This window comes from Elephas maximus, chromosome 6 (assembly GCF_024166365.1).
Source record: "Elephas maximus indicus isolate mEleMax1 chromosome 6, mEleMax1 primary haplotype, whole genome shotgun sequence".
Taxonomy (NCBI): Eukaryota; Metazoa; Chordata; class Mammalia; order Proboscidea; family Elephantidae; genus Elephas; species Elephas maximus.
Window position 1 is genome coordinate 100,240,949 of NC_064824.1, and position 13,994 is coordinate 100,254,942.

The 13,994-nt window shown below is 42.0% G+C and overlaps 1 protein-coding gene across 2 annotated transcripts in view; it reads right to left on the reverse strand.

Annotated features, from left to right (window-relative positions):
• Positions 1-13,888, reverse strand: part of TRAK2 (trafficking kinesin protein 2) — a 69,662-nt gene extending 55,774 nt beyond the window's left edge. The window contains exon 1 of one of the 2 annotated variants that reach the window (XM_049887847.1): positions 13,635-13,888. The gene's annotated coding sequence lies outside the window, so the exon portion shown is untranslated. Of the gene's footprint in view, positions 1-13,506; positions 13,610-13,634 lie in introns of those variants that run through there. The other variant, XM_049887848.1, reaches the window with a different exon arrangement.
• Between the last annotated feature and the right edge of the window lie 106 nt (positions 13,889-13,994).

Consider the following 13,994-nt stretch of genomic DNA (forward strand, 5'->3'; position numbering starts at 1 on the left):
CAGTTACAACTCATGGCAACCGTATGCACAACTGCCTGGTCCTGTGCACCCTCAAAATCGTTCCTGTTTGAGCCTACTGATGCAGCCACTGTGACAATCCATCTTGGTGAGCGTCTTCCTCTTTTCTGATGACCCAATACTTTACCAAGCATAATATCCTTCTCCAGGGACTGGTCCCTCCTGATAACATGTCCAAAGTATATGAAACAAAGTCTCGCCATCCTCGCTTCTAAGGAGCATTCTGGCTGTACTTCTTCCAAGACAGAGTTGTTCATTCTTCTGGCAGTTCATAGTATATTCAATACTCTTCACCAACACCACAATTCAAAGGCATCAATTCTTCTTCAGTCTTCCTTATTCATTATCCAGCTTTCACATGCATATGAGGTGAATAAAAAAACCATGGCTTGGGTCAGGCTGACCTTAGTCCTCAAAGTGATATCTTTGCTTTTTAACACTTTAGAGGTCTTTTGTAGCAGATTTGCCCAACGCAATATGTCGTTTGATTTCTTGACTGCTGTTTCCATGGGTGTTGATTGTGGATCCAAGGAAAATGAAATCCTCGACAACGTCACTATTTTCTCCATTTATCATGATGTTGCTTACTGATCCAATTGTGAGGATTTCTGTTTTCATGTTGAGGTGCAATCCATACTGAAGGCTGCGGCTGCAGCCTTTGATTTTCAACAGTTAAGTGTTTCAAGTCCTTTTCGCTTTCAGCAAGCCAGGTTGTGTCATCTCCAAGCTGCAAGTTATTAGTCTTCCTCCAAACCTCATGCTGTGTTCTTCTTCATATAGTCCAGTTTCTTGGGTTGCTTGCTCAGCATACAGGCTGAATAAGTATGGTAAAAGGCTACAACCCTGACACACATCTTTCCTGATTTTAAACCACACAGTATCCTCTTGTTCTGTTTGAATGACTGCCTCTTGGTCTATGTACAGGTTCCTCATGAGCCCAATTAAGTATTCTGGAATTCCCATTCTTTGCAATGTTATCCATAATTTGTTATGATCTACATAGTCAAATGACTTTCCAGAGTCCATAAAACATAGGTAAACATCTTTCTGGTATTTTCTGCTTTCAACCAAGAGCCTTCTGACATCTGCAATGACATCCTTTATTTCACACCCTCTTCTGAATTCAGCTTGAATTTCTGGCAGCTCCCTGTGGATGTACTGCTACAATCGTTTCTGAATTGTCATCAGCAAAATGTTATGTGTATATTAATGATATTGTTCTGTAATTTCCACATTCTGTTGGATCACCTTTCTTTGGATCTGGCACAAATATGGATCTCTTCTAGTTGGTTGGCCAGGTAGTTGCTTTCCAAAATTCTTGGCATAGATATGTGAGCACTACCAGCACTGCATCCATTTGCCAAAATATCTCAACTGGTATTCCATCAATTCCTGGAGCCTTGTTGTTCTCCAATGCCCTCAGCGTAGCTTGAATTTCTTCCTTCAGTACCATCGGTTCTCGGTCATAGGCTTCTGCCTGAAATGTCTGAATGCTGACCAATTTTTTTTGGTACCGTGACACAATGTATTCCTTGCAGCTTCCACTGATGCTTCCTGCATTCACTAGGATGGCTATAATTTTTTTTTTTAAAGGGAAGTAACAACTGTTGGGGAGAAAGCAGAGAAATGGAAAACTTTGTACATTGTTGGTGGGAATACAAAATGATCTAGCCACTGTGGAAAATAGTTTGGCATTTCCTCAAAAAGTTAAACATCTCCTTTGCTCAAGTAGACACATAAAACTATGTGGACAGCTCCTGTTTGGAGGCAAAATAAGAAGGCATAGGAGGACAGGAGCTGGCTAAATGGATACAGGGAATACAGGGTGGAAAGGAGGAGTGTGCTGTCTCACTAGGGGGAGAGCAACTAGGAATATATAGCAAGGTGTATGTAAGTTTTTGTATGAGAGACTGACTTGATTTGTAAACTTTTACTTAAAGCACAATTAAGAAAAAAAATGTTAAACACAGAATTACCCAACATCTTAAGTCACAGGTGTGGCTTTAAGGAACAGAAATTGATTCTCTCACAGTTTAGGAGGCTTGCTGTTGTTGTTGTTAGGTGCTGTCAAGTCAGTCCCGACTCATAGCGACCCTATGCATAACAGAACGAGACACTGCCTGGTCCTGCGCCATCCTTACAATCGTTGTTATGCTTGAGCTCATTGTTGCAGTCACTGTGTCAATCCACCTCGTTGAGGGTCTTCCTGTTTTACGCTGACCCTGTACTCTGCCAAGCATGATGTCCTTCTCCAGGGACTGATCTCTCCTGACAACATGTCCAAAGTATGTAAGACGCAGTCTCATCATCCTTGCCTCTAAGGAGCATTCTGGCTGTACTTCCTCCAAGACAGATTTGTTTGTTCTTTTGGCAGTCCATGGTATATTCAATATTCTTTGCCAATACCACAATTCAAAGGCGTCAACTCTTCTTCAGTCTTCCTTATTCATTGTCTAGCTTTCACATGCATATGATGTGATTGAAAATACCATGGCTTGGGTCAGCCGCACCTTAGTCTTCAGGGTGACATCTTTGCTCTTCAACACTTTGAAGAGGTCCTTTGCAGCAGATTTGCCCAATGCAATGTGTCTTTTAATTTCTTGACTGCTGCTTCCATGGCTGTTGATTGTGGATGCAAGTAAAATGAAATCCTTGACAACTTCAATCTTTTCTCCATTTATCGTGATGTTGCTCATTGGACCAGTTGCGAAGATTTTTGTTTTCTTTATGTTGAGGTGTAATCTTTATTGAAGGCTGTGGTCTTTGATCTTCATTAGGAAGTGCTTCAGGTCCTCTTCACTTTCAGCAAGCAAGGTTGTGTCATCTGCATAATGCAGGTTGTTAATGAGTCTTCCTCCAATTCTGATGCCCCGTTCTTCTTCATATAGTCCAGCTTCTCAGATTATTTGCTCAGCATACAGATTAAATAGGTACGGTGAAAGAATACAACCCCGATGCACACCTTTCCTGACTTTAAACCAATCAGTATCCCCTTGTTCTGTCGGAACAACTGCCTCTTGATCTATGTAAAGGTTCCTCAAGAGCACAATTAAGTGTTCTGGAATTCCCATTCTTCACAGTGTTATCCATAGTTTGTTATGATCCACAGAGTCGAATGCCTTTGCATAGTCAATAAAACACAGGTAAACACCCTTCTGGTAGTCTCTGCTATCAGCCAGGATCCATCTGACATCAGCAATGATATCCCTGGTTCCACGTCCTCTTCTGAAACTGGTCTGAATTTCTGGCAGTTTCCTGTCGATACACTGCTGCAACTGTTTTTGAATGATCTTCAGCAAAATTTTGCTTGTGTGTGATATTAATGATATTGTTCTATAATTTCCACATTCGGTTGGATCACCTTTCTTGGGAATAGGCATAAATATGGATCTCTTCCAGTCCGCTGGCCAGGAAGCTGTCTTCCATATTTCTTGGCATAGATGAGTGAGCATCTCCAGCATTGCATCTGTTTGTTGAAACATCTCAATTGATATTCCACCAATTCCTGGAGCCTTGTTTTTCTCCAATGCCTTCAGAGCAGCTTGGACTACTTCCTTCAGTACCATTGGTTCCTGATCATATGCCACCTCTTGAAATGCTTGAATATCGACTAATTCTTTTTGGTATAATGACTCTGTGTATTCCTTCCATCTTCTTTTGATGCTTCCTGCATCGTTTAAGATTTTCCCCAGGGAATCCTTCACTATTGCAACTTGAGGCATGAATTTTTTCTTCAGTTCTTTCAGCTTGAGAAACTCCGAGCGTGTTCTTCCCTTTTGGTTTTCCATCTCCAGCTCTTTGCACATATCATTATAATACTTTGTCTTCTCGAGAGGCCCTTTGAAATCTTCTGTTCAATTCTTTTACTTCATCAATTCTTCCTTTTGCTTTAGCTGCTCGATGCTCAACAGCAAGTTTCAGAGTCTCCTCTGACATCCATCTTGGTCTTTTCTTTCTTTCCCGTCTTTTCAGCAACCTCTTTCTTTCTTCATGGATGATGTCCTTCCATAACTCATCTGGTCTTCAGTCACTAGTGTTCAATGCATCAAATCTGTTCTTCAGATGGTCTCTAAATTCAGGTGGGATATACTCAAGGTCATATTTTGGCTCTCCTGGACTTGCTCGGATTTTCTTCAGTTTCAGCTTGAACTTGCATATGAGGAATTGATGGTCTGTTCCACAGTCGGCCCCTGGCCTTGTTCTGACTGATGATATTGAGGTTTTCCATCGTCTCTTTCCACAGATGTAGTCAATTTGATTTCTGTGTGTTCCATCTGGCAAGGTCCATGTGTATAGTCGCCATTTATGTTGGTTGAAAACCTTACGAGGCTAGAAGTCTAAAATCAAGGTGCTGGCTCTAGGGGTAGGCTTTCTCTCTCTGCCCTGGGGGAAGGTCCTTGTGTCCTTTCAGCATCTGTAAGCATCAATCTTCCCCTGGTCTAGGAGATTCTCTGTGCAAGGACCCTGGGTCCAAAGGACATGCTTCTCTCCCAGCTCTTCTCTCTTGGTGGTAGGAGGTCCCTCTTCTCTGCTCGTTTCTCACTCCTTTTATCCCCTTTAACGGTGGTACATCCCACCCTTATCCTCACTAATATAACCTAATCATGCCTCATTAATATAAAGGACAACTCACTCCCAAATGGGACCATCACAACCGGCACAGAGGCTAGCAGTTACAAGACATACTTACATCAGATCACAAAATGGATGAATCATGGCCCAGTCAAGTTGACACAAATTTTTGGTGGACACATTTCAATTCATGACACCCAGAAATGAGTAATGGCCCAAAAGACCCAGCAATTCCAACCTTAGGTATATACCCAAAAGAAATGAAAACAATTACTTAAACAAATGCACATACATGCATATTCACAAGAGATGCTATTCACAACAGCCAGCTATTCACTGGAAACAGCCTGATGTCAATCAATGGAAGACTGGATAAACAAACTGTGGCATATACATACAATGAAATACTCATCCCTAAAAGGAATGAAGCACTAGTACATGCTACAATGATGATGAATCTCAAAAATATTACGCTAAGAAAAAAAAGGTCACAGATTGTATGATTTCATTTACATGAAATATCCAGACAGGTAAATCCCTAAAGACAGAAGGCAGATTGGTGGTTACTAGGGGCAGAGGGGAATGGGATGCATCAACTTCACTGGTATGGGTATCCTTTTGAGGTATCAAAATGTTTTGGAACTAGACAGAGGTGGTGGTTGCATGACACTGTGAATGTTATTAATGCCACTGAATGGTTCATTTTAAAATACTTAATTGTATTTATGTAAATTTCACCTCAATGAAGAGGAAGAAGACGGAGGAGGAAGAGAAGTAGTTAAGTTCTGAAAAGATCACAAAACCATGTGAAATGGGGCTGCTGCTTGGGTTTTCCAGCATAGACATATCTTCCACGATCCTCTATGTCCTTTCTCTTCTGAAGTAATTCCATACAACATCTTTCTCATTCATTTCTGACACTCCGTCTGTTCTTTATTTCTCTTATTCTCATTCCTTTCACTAAAAATCAATGTACATTCAGATCTAGCTTTCTCTCCAAACTCTGAGAATTAAGTACAAACATTATGTCCATCGTGCACTTGCACACTTGCTGCTGGGAGTGTAAATCTGTAATTCTCTTAGAAGAGGAAATGGGTGACTGGGAGATCAAAGGGGGAGAGAAGCTTACTTTTGATCATACATCTTTTGATCTGTGAATCATGTGTGTATGTTTACCTAGTTTAAAAAAAAATGAAATATAAGTTTACTTAAAATCCTACTACTGATTTCTCTAATCTTGCTTCATCAGTTATCCTTATCCTCTTCTACCTTCATCCTCTTCCTTGGCCTATTAATACACTAAAAAAAAATTTCCGTTTTATTAAAAACAGGTGAAGTAAAATTTTATAAAGTAGCTCCCAAAACTCTAGACTCTCTCTAGCTACTGCCTTTCTCCTCACACAAGTTTCTCCAAAGAATATCTAAGGAAGGTTAAAGAGCTAAGAAATTTAACATTTAAGATCTAATGGGGGAGAATGCTAAAGATCTTCATCTAATGATCTAGGTTAGATCTAAAATTTAATACTCTAGATTAGATCTGAAGCCCTGTGGCACAGTGGTTAAGAACCTGGCTGCTAACTAAAAGGTCAGCATTTGGAATCTACCAGCCACTCCTTGGAAACCTTATGGGACAGCTCTACTCTGTCCTATAGAGTCACTATGAGTCAGAATTGACTCAATGACAATTGGTTTGGATTAGATCTAAAAATCTAACGATACCAGAAATCTAAGTTCTCAAAGATGAAAATCTCGTACGCTGTTAGCAGTGAAAGAAAAGGAATTTTATTGAGGAATAATACATCTTGAGCTGGGCAGCACGATGTAAAAATACAAAGCCCTCCTCCGTTCAACTTCCTGGTGGTCCTTCGAAACAGGTATGAATAAAAAGGCATTAGCCAGCTCAGTAGCTGCACACCAGGTACCAAACACCTAATCTGTTGCTGTCGCACAGATACCAGGAAATGTATTAATTTGCTCAAGCAATGAAATTACATCTGGTACGGCAGCCGAAATTGGAGTCACCATGTAGTCAAGTTTATGATAATTCACAGTCATTCTCCAAGATGAATCCAGTTTCTGCACAGGCCAAATAAGCAAGTTGATGGGGATGTGGTGGGAATCACCACTCCTGCATCCTTCAAGACCTTGATGGTGCCGTAATCTCTACAATCCCTCCAGGAATGCAGTGTAACTTTTGGTTTACTATTTTCCTAGGTAGTAGTAGTTCTAAAGCATTCCACTGGGCTTTTTCTACTGTAATAGCCCTTACACCACATGTCAGGGATCCAATGAACGGGTTCTGCCAATTGCTGAGTATGTCTAGTCCAATTATGCGTCCTGGAACTAGGGAAATCACTACAGAATGGGCTTTGGGACCCACTGAACTCACTGTGAGTCAGACCTGAGGTAAGGCTCCATTAATAACCTGGCCTCCATAAGCCCCTGCTGTGGTGGGGCAGAATAACATTTTGGGTTTCCTGGAATTAGTGTCAGTTTGGAGCCAGTGCCTAGTAATCGAAGCACTCTGATTATTTCCTTCTCCCCAGTGAACAGTTACTCTAGTAAAAGGCCACAGATCTCTTTGCGGAAGGCTGGGAGAAAAAGTAACATATAAATTTTTGGCAGTGTAGTGGGGTCTTTTTCAAGGCGACCCGGCCTCCCCTTCATTCAAGGGGTTGTGGGTCTGTAAACTGGCTCAAGTCTGTGACTCTCTATTCTGGTGATTCGAGTTAGACTGTTGTTCACTTGACTTAAAATTCTTCCACTTGTACAGATCTACTAAATATTTAGTAGATTTCCCTTCTTTTTCACTCCTACGGACACCATAACTAAATAACCAATGTCATAAGTCCATACGAGTCAGACTATTCTGATTGCTGCTTTGACTCTGCTGTCCATTATGGTAACCATGCCCACCTTGTCTTTGGCGATAAGTGCTACCACTTGGCCCCATCACCACAGGGTCTAATCAGCCCCATTGTAGCTACATATCTTAATTTAGTTAGGGCAGTTCTCACTGTCAAATCTGATTTACGTAAAATAGCAATCACAGCAGTCTTCAAGGATGATGGGGTTCCCTTTCAAAATTTGTTCCTCACCGTTGTGGTGAAAAGTCTGTCCTCTGGGCACACCACGGGTGAGTCTGTGGGTCCAACCTGATAAATCCACCCTAATATGCCAATTTCCCTAAGCCTTTGGATACCTTCTTCTACAGTATACCAAGGCAGTTTGGCATTTTAACTTGATTTAGTGTAGGCCACCACGTAACTCATGCTTCAGCAACCCAACCAAATAAACCATTAGATCCCTTCTTAACCTCTCAAGCTGAAGCACTGAATGAAGAATCTGTGTTTAGAGGGCCCATATTAATAAACTCAGACTGATCCAACTTTATGTTCCTTGCACCATTATCCCACACCCTTAATAGCCATTCCCACACATATTCCCCAGGGTTTTGTTTGTATATATTAGAAAAATCAAGCAGTTCTTTTGGAGTGTAGCATACCTCCTCACAGGTCACACTGTGTATTTCACCTTCTGGGGCTTGCTGGGACTTAAGTCTAGTTATAAGTCTAGAAGCAAAAATGGGTGGTGGGGGTGGGTCTGGGGGACATTCAACAATGTCTTGTAAGGCATCTTCCTCAGGCAATGCCCCAGGTGATATCTCAAAGGTTCTTCAGACATAGATGGGGTAATCTCATCAGATGGGGGTAGGATAATGGTTTTACTGGAGAGGGTGGCTTAGCAGACAAAGATGGAGTAATCTCTTCAGTTGGGAATAAGAGGGCTGTTTCTGTTGGCAGGAGTGACTCAATGGAATTTAGGGGCTCGATGTTACCAGCTTCCTGATTATCTTCCCATATGTCCCAACCCCAAGTTTCAGGATCCTACGTTTTCCCAATCAATGTCTTCACTTTAACTTCAGACCCCATTTGAGGCTGGGAATTCAATTGGCATTATAATTCAGCCACTCTTACAATAAGACTCTGGATTTGGTTTTCAGCAATGTCAGCTCTGTTACTACAAGAAATAAGGCTTTCTTTCAGGGCACAAGTGGCAACTTTCAGGTCTTTTATGCAGCACTTGAGCCGTAACTCTGAAGTCCTGAGCTCATATCTTTCTTTTTTCACTTTGTCTAGTGAAAGTACATCAACCAACCAGCTTTCTTAAGTTTCTCATTCTGACAAAATTGTAGAAAAGTATCAAATATGCAATCACCCAGAGCCTTGCCTCTCACAAATATATATCCATTGGTGGTGGTATTTTATGTATTTCTATTGCCACTTCACACTATGGATTAGTAGTGCTCTCTTTACTACCAAAAGCAGAGTCATGAGTGCCTTTAATACTAGCCAGACTTGAGAACCAATTCACAACACTCATCCTTATGATTCTGTTCCTCTAGACCCACTCTCAGTATCAAATATCTTAGACTGAGCTCTCTAGAGGTGCAAAACCAGTAAAGTTTCTTTATATATACAAGTATATATAAAGAAACTCCAAATCTGTTGCCACTGATTTGATTATGACTCATAGTGATCCTATAGGACACAGTAGAACTGCCCCATAGGGTTTCCAAAGAGTGGCTGGTGAATTCGAACTGCCGACTTTTTGGTTAGCAGTCAAGCTCTTAACCACTGTGCCACCAGGGCTCCACAAATATACAGAGATTTATCTCAAGAAAATGGCTCATGCAGTTATGGAGGTTGGCAAGTCCCAAATCTGTGGGTCAAGGGTCTTTTCCTGGATCACGTGGTTGCACAGGCTGATGAACTCCAAATTGGCAGGTCAAATGGAAGGCTACTGGCTCGTGGGGTCACAGGAGCTGGTGAATCCCAAAATCTGCAGGTCATGTGGCAGGCTGCTGGCTCACGTCCCAAGAACCAGAGGTCAGAGGATGACAGGTTAGATGCAGGATTCAGAGCATGTGACCTTTGGCAGAACATCCATATATACTGGATGCAGGCTACACCCCCAAGGAAAGTCCCTTTTCAACTGATTGGTTGCTTACATCAGATGACAAAACGGAGTATGACTACATCAGATCACAAAATAGATGATGATTACATCATTACATCTGCCAAATTACATCATTACATAATCACCAAACCACTAAGATTCATGGCCCAGCCACGCTGACACACAACCTTAACCATCACACCTTGCTTTTGGCATTTTGCTTTCCATAAGTCATAAAGGTTTATTTAAATATGAAAGGATTTTCAGTGATGAGGGAGTCTGAGAGAATATTCAATAACACAAAGATGCCACCTTGAGTACTAACGTGTGCTTGACCAAAGCCGTGGTATTTTCAATTGCTTCATACACTTTTTTTTTTTTCATACACACATGAAAACTGCACACTGAATAAGGAAGAATGAAGAATTGATGCATTTGAATTATGGTGTTGGCGAAGACTACTAAATATACCATGGGCTGCCAGAAGAATGAACAAATTTGTCTTGGAAGTAGTACAGCCAGAATGTTCCTTAGAAGCTAGTACAGAAAGACTTCATCTCGCCTACCTTGGACATACTATCAGGAGGGACCAATCCCTGGAGAAGGACATCATGCTTGGTAAACTACAGGGTCAACAAAAAAGAGGAAGACCCTTAACAAGATGGATTGATACAGTGGCTGCAACAATGAGCTCAAACATAGGAATGATCGTGAGGATGGCACAGGAGCAGGGAGTGTTTCGTTCTGTTGTGCGTGAGGTCACTGAGTTGGAACCAACTTGACAGCTCCTAACAACAACCATCTTTAGGGAAGCTGACTGCCACATTTTTATCCCATGGAGTGGCTGGTGGAGGGGGGGCTAGCTGAGTGCTTAACCACTGTACCACCAAGGCTCCTAGATACAAACAGCTATATAAAAATTCTTCCTAAATCTTCTTACGTATGTCCTAAGGGTAAGCTGCGCTCTTCACAGTCTTCCTTACCTTAACAATGGTGCTGTTTTAGTTTGACATTTCAGTATTCTAGGAATATCTTTCGTTCAATTTCCTGTGGCAACAGCCATTTCATTGGACTCCTTGTTTCCAGTTTTACCCCCCTTAATCCTCTTCCACAAGGCTCAGAGTAGTTTCTAAAATGCAAATCTAATGCTTTTCCATTGGTAGAAACACCCTCTATCTCATCCCTCATAGGATAAAGCTTAAACCCTTTCACATTTCATGCAAAAATCATCCTAATCTGGCCCCAGCACAGTCTCCAGCTTCATCTCTCAGCACTTCTTTCCTCCTCCTTACCATGAAACCTAATCACCTGGTCACATTTCAAAGCCTTTTTGTATGCCATTGCCTTTGGCTAGAGCACTCCTCCCTTTCTTCTCTGCCTAGGCTAATTCTCATTTATCAAGACTGACCCAAGCCCAGTCTCATTTCAGTGCGCCTTGTCTCTACTTACATAGCACCTTTGTATACTACTCTCTGTACACTGCTCTCATAATGCTCAATACACTACCATAATTGTCTCTTTCCCTCTTCAGTCTGAACAGACTGTATCTCTAGCACCTACCACAGTGCATAGCCCATACCAGTTGCCATCAACTCAACTCTGAGTCATGTGTGTCAGTGTAGAACTACGCTCTACAGGGTTCAGTGGCTGACTTTTCGTTAGTAGATCACCAAGGCTTTCTTCCAAGGTGCTTCTGGGTGGACCCAAACCTCCAGTCTTGTTTAGCAGCAAGAGCATTAAGGCAAGCATAGGTTCAAATACTAGCCCTGCCATTTACTTATCTTTGGGAAGTCACTAAATCCTGAGTTTCCACTCTATGTAAGGTATTTGTAAAGAGAAATGACTTAATTATATGAAAACGGTTGTGAATTGGTAAACAATTTATATTTAATAAATATTAAAGATTCTGATATTGCCTGGATTTGAAACCCAGCTCTACCACTTAACTAGCTGAGTGGCCTTGGGCATGTTAGCTTATCCTCTCTTTGCCTCAGGTGCCTATTCATAAATCATCTCACAGCACTACTGTAAGGAGAAGTTAAAACCAAAAAAAACCAAACCCATTGCCATTGAGTCAATTCCTACTCATAACGACTGAACTGGACAGAGTAGAACTGCCTCATAGGGTTCTTCCACGGAGCAGCTGATGGATTCGGACTGCCAACCTTTTGGTTAACATAGGTAAAACACTTAGATGGGCATCGAACACATAGTAAACATTGTATGAATATTATATAAATGTTTATTATATTACAGAACACTCAAGGTCTGAATATACATGACTAGGAACCATAATTTAGTTCCTTCAATTACTGAGTCACTTAAATTTAAGTATTACCTTAAGCCTCAGGTTTCTTATTGATAAAATAAAATGGAACTAAAGAGGTTCAAAAATTGGTACCGATAACATAAACAGAACACAAAATAAACATGAAATAATGTATTATTGTCTCACTCTCTATATTGATGTTTAACATATTTTGAGTATTGAAATAAAAAACTCCTGCAAGTTTTCTACCCTTTATGACTATAAATGTTAGATAGTTTTAATGGAGAATTAGACCCCTTGGTTCATATTTTCTACTGTATAATCACACAGACTTGGAACTGGAAAAGGACCTTTGAGATAAAAGTCCAATCCTGTTATTTCTTATATAAGTAAACTGAGGTAAATTTGGCATGGGCTTTTAGGGTCGTACTGAGAAGCTCTGGGGAATGAGCATTGCAGACAGAGGGAACAGCTTGTTTGAAAGCACTAAAGCAGGGGTCCAGAGCTTATTCTACAAGTCCAAGGTGTTTTGGAACCAGTATTAGGAGCTAATGCTGGAAAATACTTTTTAACTATTCAACCTTTAATGTCAGTAATTTCTGAGGTAAAAAAAAAAATTTCTGAGGTAGGTACAAGTTACTCCACCTGTAGCTTTGAAGCAAGGCAGATCCAGGTTTGAATCTCCACTTTGTTACATTAGCAAAATTTTGAGTCTCAGGTTAGGGCAAGAGAGTTGTGAATAATGACTAAGTGAGCTAATGCTTGTAGAGTTCATAATGGGGGTGCCTGGCAGATTGAAAGCACTGTATTCAAAAGTTGGTTCTTTCTGACCTCTTCTATTGTATGAATAAAAATAAAATGTGTTATATAATGAAACACTGTCTTTCATATAATTATGTGCTTGCTAACTTGTTGAACTTTATTTTAAAAATAGAAAGCCAGAGTAACTGCTGAGATGATAAAGTGTCTTCATCCCTGCCCTTCCTCACCATCAAATGTCCTTCACAATTTGAAGTGTCATGTCACCAGTATTAAAATGCTATTTGAAGATCACTGAAGCTCAGAATTCCAATTCAACAAGAAGTCGGGAAAGTTTTTACTGAAATGAACGAAAAAAACTGGAAGGGCCTATTTCAGTTGGTTCTTATAGTGCAGTCTAGCTCGATGAATTTACAGTGAAAATTTTTTTTTTTTTTCCTGGCACTGTGTATAAAGGCGTATGGGCAAGGGACTTCAGCTCTATTATTATGACCCAGAAATCTTTGAAAGTGTTTGGGAGATTATCTTTTTCCTGGCACTAAAAAGACATCTGTCAATATCCATTATTTACGCTTGAAACTAAAGTCTGCCGTTTTTGTTTTAAAAGACGTGAGATGCCTGGCGTAAAATCAACTGCAAGAAAAGCCCAGCTCTACACGGAAAAAGAGCTCTTTTCAATATCCTCTCCTCTCGCTCACATCACAGATGGCGACCGAGGGTTAAGGTTTAACGTCCAGACATCGAAGCTGCTCATCGCTCAAGGGTGGAGCTCCAGATGGATGCCGTCCGGCGGAGGATGAGCGGCTGCCAATCTTCCGGGGTGCAGCCAGGTGAACCCGGAGGCCACAGCCCATCATTGCTCCCACCCACACTTGGGAAACGACCCACTTCCCCACCGCGACGCGGGGAAGGATTCAGCTCTTCCGTACCCTGCCTCCTGCCTCAGTCTCCGCGCGTGACCTCCGAGGAGCAGAGCGGTGCGGGACAGGGAGGGTCCTCGGCCCTCAAGGGAAGTTGGCAAGGGCAAGTTCGGGTCGTGCGCTAGAAAACTACTCACGGGAGTGACTCCAGCTCCTCCGTCCTCTGCCTGCGCTGCCTCAGGAAGAAGTTCCTAAAGCGGCGGCAGCTTGAGAGCAGCAGCCGCAGCTGCCGCCGCCGCTGCCGCCGCTGCCAGTAACCGCCCGGGCGCGGCAGGGGCTGGCGGGTGACTTCACAACATCATCATTCAGCGACTTGGGTTCTGCAGCGACGCCCTGTCAATAGCACCCCCCACACAATTAGGGAAACGTTAATGGGACCCATTCTCCCAGCAGCCTCCACGGCGCCAGCACACGGCCTGCCGGGAATTGTAGTCTCCTGTCCGCCCCGCCCCCTCACCGCCCGGAGTAGTTTCGTCCGCCCCTCTACCCCGCTCCCC